This window comes from Suillus subaureus (genome assembly GCF_016647635.1).
Source record: "Suillus subaureus strain MN1 chromosome Unknown BJ212scaffold_216, whole genome shotgun sequence".
Taxonomy (NCBI): domain Eukaryota; kingdom Fungi; phylum Basidiomycota; class Agaricomycetes; order Boletales; family Suillaceae; genus Suillus; species Suillus subaureus.
In genome coordinates, this window is record NW_024538772.1 from 17,294 (window position 1) to 28,428 (window position 11,135).

Sequence of the window (11,135 nt, forward strand, 5' to 3'; positions counted from 1 at the left end):
CATCCTTCTTCTTGACAAACAGGACAGGGGCTCTGTGCAGAGAGGAGGAGGAACAGAGGAGTCTGGATGAGATATTTTCATCCAGGAACTTCCAGAAAGCTTCAAGCTCAACCGGAGAAAGGGAATATATGGTGCCTAGGGGTGGAGCAGTACCTTCCTCTAAGTCGATCTTTAGGTCATAAGGCCTATGAGGAGGAAGTTGGCTGGCTTTTCCCTTGTCAAAGACATCCGCATATTCATGATACTCTGGAGGGATCGCAGATAGATCCGGAGCATCGGATGAAGTGGATATGGAACAGATCTTGGCACCAGAAGGATGTAGGAAGATGCTGAACTGCTTGGAGCCTTCTAACTTGCAGGCCCGGTGAAGGCGAGGAATTTGGATGGGGGGGGGGAAACTAAAGATAAGGACTCTTCAGAGCTCCTCTGGATGCGAGTCAAACTCAACCCAAGGGGATTGCCACTGAGAAAGGATTCCTCTAAAGAATTGAGGGGAAATGCCAAGAACTAGCTCTTGACAGAGGGCCTGGTGGAGCACGAGAGTATGGAATGCAATGATAGGTGCCAAAGCGCGCTGGATGCGATAGGTGCACGAAAATGCATGCTCAATGTGCGAAATGCATGCTTCATGGCTAGGCTCTAGACCTCAAGGCAAGCGATTCTGATCTTTTTCTTGGATTGGTGGGAGATGATGGAGATGAGATGATCCCTTTCTGAGTTCAAGTGCGAAAATCGACAAAGATTGTAGTCAATTCCACTATCTGCTGCTGCTCTCCCAATACTAGTAGTAGTGAAGTAAGTAACTAAAATTTACCCAGAGGCATGTAATGCCTTGTAAGCGTGTTCCCAGGCTTTGGAAGTGAATAGGTAGCGGTAAATATTGTAAGTGATGTAATTTAAGTAAAACTAGTGAGGCAATGAGTAATTGCATACCATATGTAACTCTGCAATATGTGTTTGAAGTAAAAATAGATAGAACAAGCACCAATGGACCTTGGAGGACAAGGACAGGACATGTGGACGGTTGGTGACAAGGACGTGAAAGTGCACAAAAGCGCATTCATAGCATGTCCAAAGTGCGCCAAAGTGTGCATCGTCACAAATACTGCACATGTATTGCACTTATTGGGGGCATCAGTGCAGAGGCCAAAACACGAAAATATGCCTATTATATGGCTGTAGAGGACAGAGTCTCTACACCGGCAAAAGGCAACTGCATTGATTAGAGAAATGTTAGGCTTGGAGGTATCAGTGGAGGTGTCTGGAGTAGTCAGAGGGGTAGTTTCCACTGGAGGTGGTGGAGGCAATATCAGAGGGGTCAATGGCATTCCATGAGATGAAGTCCAGAACTCGATGCTGTGTGAAACCCAGTCAATCAATGGATTGTGTCAAGTAAGCCAGCTATATCCAAGGATGATAAGACAGGATGAATCCAAAGGAGTTACATAGAACGTATTGGAGGTGACTACACCGGATGAGAAATGGATGGGCAGATCTATAGCTTCAGAAATGGTTGCATTACAAGTACCATCAAACAAACAGAGCAGAATTGGAGGAATTGCATAGGTAGGTAGATTATATTTACAGATGAAGTCAGATTCTATGAAGCAATAAGAGGAACCACAATCTACAAGAGCTGGAAAGTCAGAAATATCGGAATATGTAGGGATGGAAACATATGGACAGAGAGAGTTCAGATTGGACAAGGAAACAGCATTGAGTCATAGCTCCATTGCACAGGTTGAGTCAACACAACCCTCATCCCATGCAGAGTCAGGAGGGTCACAGATTATTTTTTCACCTCATCCAAGGCATCTGGTTTGGTTTCTGGATTGACTGTAGCTGTGTGACCTTTGGTAGCATGTGAAGTCGACTTTGTGCAGTCCCAAGCAGTATGCCCAGGTCCACCACAGAACAGACAGAGCTTCCTGTCCAGCCTTCTCTGACGCTCTTCAGATGTAAGCTTTCCATCCTTACCCAACTTGTTGCTGAGGTCCGGAGCTTTAGGAGCGGAGGTAGTAGATGAAGTTGTCTTTCCAGATTTGTTGTTTCCAGAGGAGGTGCTTCCGGATCCGGATGCATTGGCATTGGTCTGTTCAGAAGACTTGGCAGGAGGGTTGGGTGCAGAGGACTTGGTTTTGCGGGAGATCTCTCCCTTGCGTTCCCAATAGCAGGCATCAATGGTCTGTGCAAGGGTTTTGTATTCCAAGAGTGTGCCAGGTTTTCCCATGCAACTGATTTCATCCTTGATACGAGCAGGAAGTCCATTATAGAATTGTCGGCATAGGGCTCCATCACCCCATCCACAGACCTGCAAGGCAAGTTGTTGGAATTCTACAATGTACTTGTTGATGTGCTGTCCGTCATGCATATTGAGTTGCTTGAGCTGCACTTCCACATCTCCAGAAGGGTCATGAGGTCCAAAATTGGTCTGGAGTTCAAGCATGAATTCAGAATAGTCATCCATCCAGTCCAGACAATTGGTTTGTTTGTCAGAAAGGAGGTCGGGTTTGAACCATTCAAGGGCCATTCCTTTGAGATAGGATTGGGCGAAATTGACTCTAGACCTTCTGGTATGGAACACATTGGGTTTGCTCTGGAAGTTGAGCTCACACTGGACAAAGAATGCATGAAGTTTCCAGGGCTTGGTGCCATCAAAGACATCCAGCTCCCGAACCTTGACTTTAGGATCTTCGGGAAGGGTGGTGCGATGATTGTTTCGGGCAAGATTGTTGATAGCTCTGGATAGGAGTACCATAATGCAATCCTGTGGACCCAGGCCATCATCTCTATCATCATTGTCTTCATCATCCGGATCATCATCCAGATTTCCACTGTTACCATCCAGCAGGTTTCCACCAGTGGTATCATGATCAATGTCATCATCATCTGGATCTCTTTGGCCCAGAGGGGCTAGGGCTGGAGTCCATGTAGGGGTCTCCAGATGTTGACAACTCAGAAGCTCTGAGATGCTTCCAGCAGTAGCGTGCTGGCTAACACAATGCTGCGAGAAGCTATTGAAGGTTTTGACAATAGGAGTGGAATCACAGCGGGCAGATACTAATCCGGCTGCTCGGAGAGTGTTTGCAGTTTTCATTGGAGCCATAGGAAGTGTAAGTATACTTGGTAAGGTGTGAGTTCGAATATACTGTTAAGGTTGTACTCAAGGGATAACTGGATCCAAAGGGCTTCGGCCTCAGCTCATGCGCTGTGCCCCTTACCCAAGTATTGCCCCTTATTTCAGGAAGGCAAGACTAACACATCCAGAAGGTCGGATGAGTATCATAACAGATCCAGATGACTTCTGGATGCGGGATAGGTATCATAGGGCTAATCCAGATGAGTCCAGACTAGAAACTAACAGTAATAGACTGTCGAGACAGAGGCAGGATATGGATAGACTATAGGAATCAATCCTAAGTCTCGGAGGGTGACAAGAGTAGAGATGCTCAAGTCCAGAGGATGGGAATGAGTAGAACTAAGATGATATTCAAACTGAGGTACTACGGAAAGTTACAGGAGGTTATATACTATAGGTATCTAATGGAATGATCAATCAGCAGAGTCTGAGGCTATGTACAAAGCATGTGGATAGTCTATTGGTAAGTAGAAATGGATTACAAATCATGAAATGGAAATGAAACATACAGTGGCTCAAAAAACTGTCTGCATGTTTTGACATTTTTCACTATCTATGATATTGTGTGAGAACAAACAAATGCCTCAAGGACATGCTTATACCACATTGTAGTATGGCTTCAGGGCTTTCATTTGAGCCCTACACCGTGGGAATTGGTGGAGATATGGTGGAGACATAAGGCTTATAAAATAATGACTCATGTGGACAGTTTTTTGAGTGTATATTAAAACTATATAAATCATTATTTATGACACCACAAAAATCATGCCACTATTATATAAATTATGAAGTGGTGTCATTATGTTATTTTATGACTATATCTAACTATATAAACCAGAATATCTCATGTATCATAGTCATAATCACCATGAAAGCCATCTCCTCTGCTCAAAGAGATAATATCCTCTCTCTGTCTTATGCTGGCCTCTCTGCTCGCCAAATTTCCTCTAGAACTGGAGTATGCAAGTCCACTGTGGCCAAGTTTATCAAAGAAAGCCACCCAGACAAGGAAAACTCTTGTGGAGGATGTCCATCCAAGCTTACCTCTACTGCCAAAAGGGCTATTATCCAACATATCACTACAGGAAAGGCTGATAATGCTGTCCAAGCCACCCATTATATCAATTCCACCATCACTACCCCTGTCTCTTCACAAACTGTGAGGAATGTTCTCAAGGCAGCTCATCTCAAGGCAGTAACAAAGAAGAAAAAGCCTCTTCTCTCCATCAAACATAGGCAGAGAAGACTAGCCTTTGCCTTAGCTCATCAACACTGGACTGTAGAGGACTGGAAGCATGTTATATGGTCAGATGAGACCAAAATCAATAGGATTGGGTCAGATGGGAAGGTATATGTATGGAAAAAGAAGGGAGATGGCCTAACAGACAGAAAGGTTAATGGGACTGTCAAGTTTGGAGGAGGTTCTTTAATGGTATGGGGCTGTATGGGATGGAATGGTGTGGGAATGCTTGCTGAGGTTGAGGGGAAGATGAATGCTGAGCAGTATGTGGACATTTTAAATGACCACTTGCTGCCTAGCTTGACAGAATCAGGGATTGATAAAGAAGATATCATTTTCCAACAGGATAATGATCCCAAGCACACATCCAGAAGAGCTAAGGAATGGTTTGAAGAACATAACATCAATGTTCTTGACTGGCCAGCACAGTCTCCTGATGTCAATGTCATTGAACATCTCTGGGGAACACTCAAGAAAAAGCTTCAAGCCTATGAAAACCCCCCTAAAGGAGTATGGGAGCTTTGGGAGAGAGTAGCAGTGGAATTGGGGAAGATCACAGCTGAGGATTGCCAGAAATTAATTGAGAGTATGCCTAGAAGGATAGAGGCAGTAATTAAAGCCAAGGGAGGTCATACAAAATACTAGAATACCTGGTTATTATCGTAAAATACTTGAGTCAAAAAACTGTCCGCATGAGTCACCATTTTGTGAGCCTTGTATCTCCACCATATCTCCACCGATTCCAACGGTGTAGGGCTCAAATGAAAGCCCTGAAGCCATACTACAATGTGGTATAAGCATGTCCTTGAGGCATTTGTTTGTTCTCACACAATATCATAGATAGTGAAAAATGTCAAAACATGTGGACAGTTTTTTGAGCCACTGTAACACAAAAGCTCCGGCTAAGTTGATCACATAGATTGGTTTAGTGAGCCTCCCAAGAACTCACATGTTATCTACCATGAAAGAAGAAAAGTTGTAGACCGTGTTAATCGAGGACTGGCAAGAAGTCTTATCCTAGTGTAATTGTGGTGTCATTACATTTTACATGCATTTATATAAGACCCTTGGTTATTAAGACACCACCAAACCTTTCTTGCCTGTTGGGCTTTTCTTTTCCAGCACCTTTGCTGGTGCCATGAGCTATAAGGTTAGTATCTAGTATCTGTTTTTTAGGTGATTTAGTGGTTTTCTGGATGGAGCTGGGTCAGTTGGTGACACTGTTGGGCAGCATTGATACCGTTGAGCATGGTGTTCTGGTGTGGTGTCTGGGGTCTTAATCTGGGGTGCCACTTAGTGTAAGACTAAGAAGCAATAACCTTCTGCTTATCAGTGTCATGGAGGGAGATGTTGGCAAGAGTGGATCTTAAGCATGCCCTGTAAAACTGTTGGTACAACATAGTGTAACAATCAATCAAAAATGTACTGTTGATCTTTGAGATCCATGCCTGAAGTAATCAGCCCACTTGGAGAGATATTGGTGTGAAGTGAAACATTGATACCAGCTTGAAGTTCCTAGGTCTCAAGTTCAATGAGTTGTAGCCATACAGCTGCCTGTGTGACTGCTGTAGGGATTTCATATTCTGTGGGCTTGTATAGGCGGATATTGCTTAGTGTTATGTTCGCACTTTTGGTGCTTATGTAATCATCATAGTTTTCACCACCTACCAGCACCAGTCTGAGACTGAGAGTTATTAGTATGATTTCCTATCCTCTCTGAGCACTGAGCTTAGTTGTTAAGAACCATGTTGCTCAAGGGGGAGAGAGACTGACTCAGAGGGGCTTGGCCTCAGCTTGTATGCTGTGCCCCTTACCCGAGTATGTGCCCTTCATTTTGTATGAGGTCCAATGATGGTCCGACAAAGTCCAGAGGACTTCTGGAGGCTGGCTACTCTGCTGGAGAGTGCTAGAGGACTTCCAGAGGAGCACAGGAAACGTCCAGGGGAGAGTTCCGGAAGAATACAGGAAGTGCTCAGGAGAGTCCCCACTGCAAGGTAATACTTCTACAGGAAACAGGGTGGAAGGATAGGAGGTCCAAAGGTCCAGAGGACAGGAGGACAGGAGGACAGGAGGACAGGAGGACAGGAGGACAGGAGGACAGGAGGACAGGAGGACAGGAGGACAGGGTGATGGAGGACAGAAGGACAGGATGTCTGGAGGTATGAAGGGCAGAATGTCTGAAGGACAGGATGCCTGGAGGTACGGGGGACAGGAGGTCCGGAGGTCCGGAAGGAATAGGGGCTACATCGGACTCCGTCCAATGTAGAAACAAACAGAGGTAGACTACCCTAAGGTAGAGTTGGAGAGACAGGGATTGGACCTAAGTCCAGAAAGAGGGTAAGTGCTGGAAAGGTGGAGCTCTGGCCTAGGGAATCAATCCCTAGGCCTGATGGGTAGGACAGACTTAGGTGGACCAAAGTCCAAGAGAGGATTGGGCAAGTCTAAGTTGATATTCAAACTAAGGAAATTACAGGAGTATCTACAGGGGTTATATACTGGAGGATATCTGAGGGGATCAGTAAGCAAAGGAGCAGGGCTATGTACAAGCATGTGGAAACACATTAGTAAGTAAGATGGAACATAAGTAAATGAACTTGGAGATGAAGACTTGTACAAGGATCAATAAGCAAGACGGAAGAAGAGGTAACCGAAAGCCGGAAAGGCAGAGATGCCTAAATGGGGATAGGTGCAGGATCTTGGACAGAGGGTGGGAATAGGTCCAGCGTTAATATCCAGAGGTCCGGAGATCTGAGGATCCAGAAGACAAGGTGGATACAGGACTGGAATATGAGAAGGGGATATAGTCCAGAATCTGAGATGAGGATGAGTGAAGTTCAGATTGTCTTGCTGGATGGAGTGTGCATAGGGTGGATGGGACAGGGGGTATGGATCAGGCTAGCAGTGGAGATCCGATGGTCTGGAGCTCAGGGGTAATCTGGAGCATAGTCGATCCTGCTGAGGTGTGGAGCACAGCGGAAGGGGATCTGGGAATGAGCTGGATATGAAGTGGGGTCTGGATGTAGGCTCAGAAGGCATGGGAATACAATGGAATGTGGGTCCGGATTGTGGGATATGACATTAGTCCAGAAACCCTTTAGGGTTGAATAGCAGCTAGGCTTAGCACATTTAGCCCAACATTAGAAGTCTACTTTCCAGTTCTCTTCTTGTTGTGTTTCCCACACCACTACCAATTATTAGCACAACTATTGTGAAAATGCCAAGACCACTTATGATTGAAGCAGCTTTTGAAGGGATTGGGAGAAGTATTATCCTCCTCCCAGGATTCTATCTCTGCTTTCATTGAGTGATGAGAGTTGGATGGATAGTCATCTCCAGCTCTGCAGGGCTTTCAGAGTGCTCCTTTGCCCACTTTATGGCCTCAACCATCTTCTTATGTAGAGTCTGCCCTAGGTCTACATCAGAATTTGAGATTGAAAGAAAGAAACTATGCACCTAATGCTGTTATTTTTTTCCAGTTCCAATCACTGAAGTGATCATCCAGAGTGTCCCTCCATGTTCCAGGCCCCATTTCTTTGGTGCTTGATGCCACTCGATTGATGGTTGGACCAACCCTGTTCAGGAGCTTCACTGTCTGTTCAGCCCACATATCTCAACCAGTTGAAAGAGAAGTTGGTGTGGCACTTATAGACATGGGCTTGAATGTGAAATTTCGGCACAAAAAAACATATAAGTGAGGATTCATGGGGAGGGCAAAGGCATTCTGGCATTGTTTCCATCCAAGTCCAGAGTCTCTTGTGCCACTGACACACAATGTCATAAGAGATGTTGATCATGGACATTGCGAAGATGAAGAGTGCCAAACACACAATATAGTCCATGTTGATGTACCTAAGCAACATTAGCTGCAAGAAATTTGAAATACAATATACCACATACTGTTCCCCCTTCTGAAGGTCTCCCACACCATTAGGAAGCTTCATGTCATGTCTGGCGCAGTCAATGGTCCCAATGCCTGTGGCAGCAAGCCCACAAGAGGACTTGATATCCGCCATATTGACCACATTGTGGCTATGCATGTGCTTCGCTGCTGAAAAATTATTAATTCAACAATTGTTACAAGAGTTGCATTACTTGCCTCTTGCTTTTTGGTAGCATGTCTGCAATGTAAGACTTATATCTGTGCTCTCACAAAGTACACCCATCAGCATTGAGGCTAGGGTCAGCAGCATCAGAAGACACCACCTTCTGCTTGAGCCTGAAGTTTGTGTCAATTGCCATAAACAACGCATATTTTCCATCTGCTCAGATAATGTGAGCTTAGCAAACAGAAAATCAGAGACACTCACTTGATAGATAGAGGCTCCTGCTCCCAGTCTGGCAGAAGATTCTTGCCAGGTTGCAGGCATGCAGGGCAAAGTACAGCCAATTCCCCTTTGGCTGTAGTGTTAACTCCAGCAAGGTTGTGTGCCCTCCCTCCATGGCCAAGTTGTTTAAGGTTGTGCCATTGGTGTACCATCCTCATGAAAGTAGAATACTGATCCTAGAATATAATCATCAGATAGTTCAAGGATGCCAACTCTGATGCAGACACTACCATGAATTCCCTTGTCTTCTGTGTCTTCTAGGAGCATGTACATGTGAGTACTGTCATGGTGTAGGGACAATTTGGTTGAGGATCTCTGTCATGGTATTTATTGAACATTTGGTGTTTTGAAGTATATTTAAGGTGACATTTATGCAAACAAACCTTGTTGTATCACTACTGGAAGTCAGTGAACAGCCCAACCACACTTGCACTGAGTGAATTATCCGGAACATCTAGCAACCAACACCACAGTCCTTCACGTCCAGTACTGAAATACAATGAGATGGTATGGATTGCCCAAACAGCTGATTCTTCTGCCTCAAGCACTTTTGCAGTGACTTGCCCGACTTACTTGAGTTCCTGAGTCAAGATCAGATGAGAAGAGGGCATGTTGACATCAACTAGCTTCGCTTTGCCTGGAAAAGTCTGGGAAAAAACATTACAACCTTGGCATCAGCTGATGTGATGGAACTATCAAACAAAGGTATGTAAGTTGGTTTTAAATTAATGAAGTCACATGTGCACCACCAATATGATGTGCTGATTGTAACATGAATAGATGGCACTGTGTACATGGCTCACAGAGGAACAGCTAGCCTTCAATGCAACTTTTGAGGAGGAGTACCTCAGTGCCAAAAAAAAGGGAACTACAGTACCTTTTGGCAGCCTTTCTTTGAGAAATGGGAAGAAAGATGGCCTGTGAGGGCTTCCATGTTTCCAGATATTCCCCCAGTTCAAAGTCTAACTGCACTCAATTAGAGGAAGAAGACCAATTCAAAACTGCACTTCAGAAGGTTTGCAATTTATTATTTTGCATGTGCATTGTTGGAGACTCACTATTGCATCCAGCGCTTGATGTCGAATTCTGTAACATTACAGAAATTCAAAGCCTGGCCACAAGGCTGGCAGCAGGTAATTCAGCTGTCAACAAACTACTAACCAATATCATTACAGGACCCACCACCAGTCAGAAACAACCTCTTAAGGAAAGTGAGGTCTATACAAAAATGTACTATGCATCTTGAGTCCAACCCAGTGTCAAAGACGAGCTTAATGCTATCAAATCACAAGCTGAGGCCCCCAATGACAGGAAGACAATATTCAGGTTGTTCGGAAGCACATCGAGCAGTGTTGGAATAATGAGTCTGTTGAGGTGAAGCAGGAAATTTCTCGACTTATGAGAGAGATGAGGGAAGCAGGATGTGAGGTAGTGAAGCAGCAAGAATCATCCAAGGTGGCCAATGTTAATGACCTGTAAGCATTCTTCTATTTGCTTCTTGCTACTTTGCTAATTGAACATAGAATTATACTGAGACTCACCGAAATTCCCTCAACTTTCTTTGGAGAGCTTCATGAGGCCACAGGTTGGACTTTCAGCGTCCTGCTTGGTGGTCCTGACCCATCAAATGGAGGTGCAATTGATGTCAGTAGCTTGCATGTAGGGTCAATGAAGCTCAGTAATTACTTTAATCACACATTTGTGAAGTTTAACAATAATGTCATGGTACTGTACTATGACTTTGTTTCTCATGTTTTCCGTATGTATTCATTATATTTTCTCAAACATTGCACTAATGATGTTTAGCTGAAGTGGGGACTTCAGATCAAACAGTCGCCACAACATTCTCAGTTCTCCCACTCCAGATGATATTCCCACCATTAATGATTCTCCAACTACTACAACCACAGCAGCTGATACATCACATGGTTCACACACCACATCCCTACAGCCAGACTTGGCATCTATCATGCCTTCCTTGGAGCTTGGACAAGAAAAGGTAGTTAGTGCGTTACCTGCTGAAAATTTCTTCCAAAACATGCCCCCTGCTCCTCAAGACAATGAGATCAATCAAGAGTTGAATATGCCCATTCTGCCCATGCCAGAGGGCTACATACCCTTCCATCTGCCACCCCACTCTCTCTGGATGCTATGTCTACCTCTGAATCTTTTGATCTCAAGAGTTTCAACAATGCTCTCAAATCCATGCAGTCCCAGGACATCATCACAGGAATGATTTCTTCCCCCCCCATTTATCATCAGTTCAATAATTTCTTTAGATTTTCTTTACCAACAGCGACTGCCTCTACCACATCCACCATCGCCCATCTACCTGCAGCTCCATCTACCACTCCCTCTACCACTCCTTCCATGCCTGCTGCAACTTGTTCACCTGCTTTCGCAATTTCCACCACCCCTGTTACACCTTGCA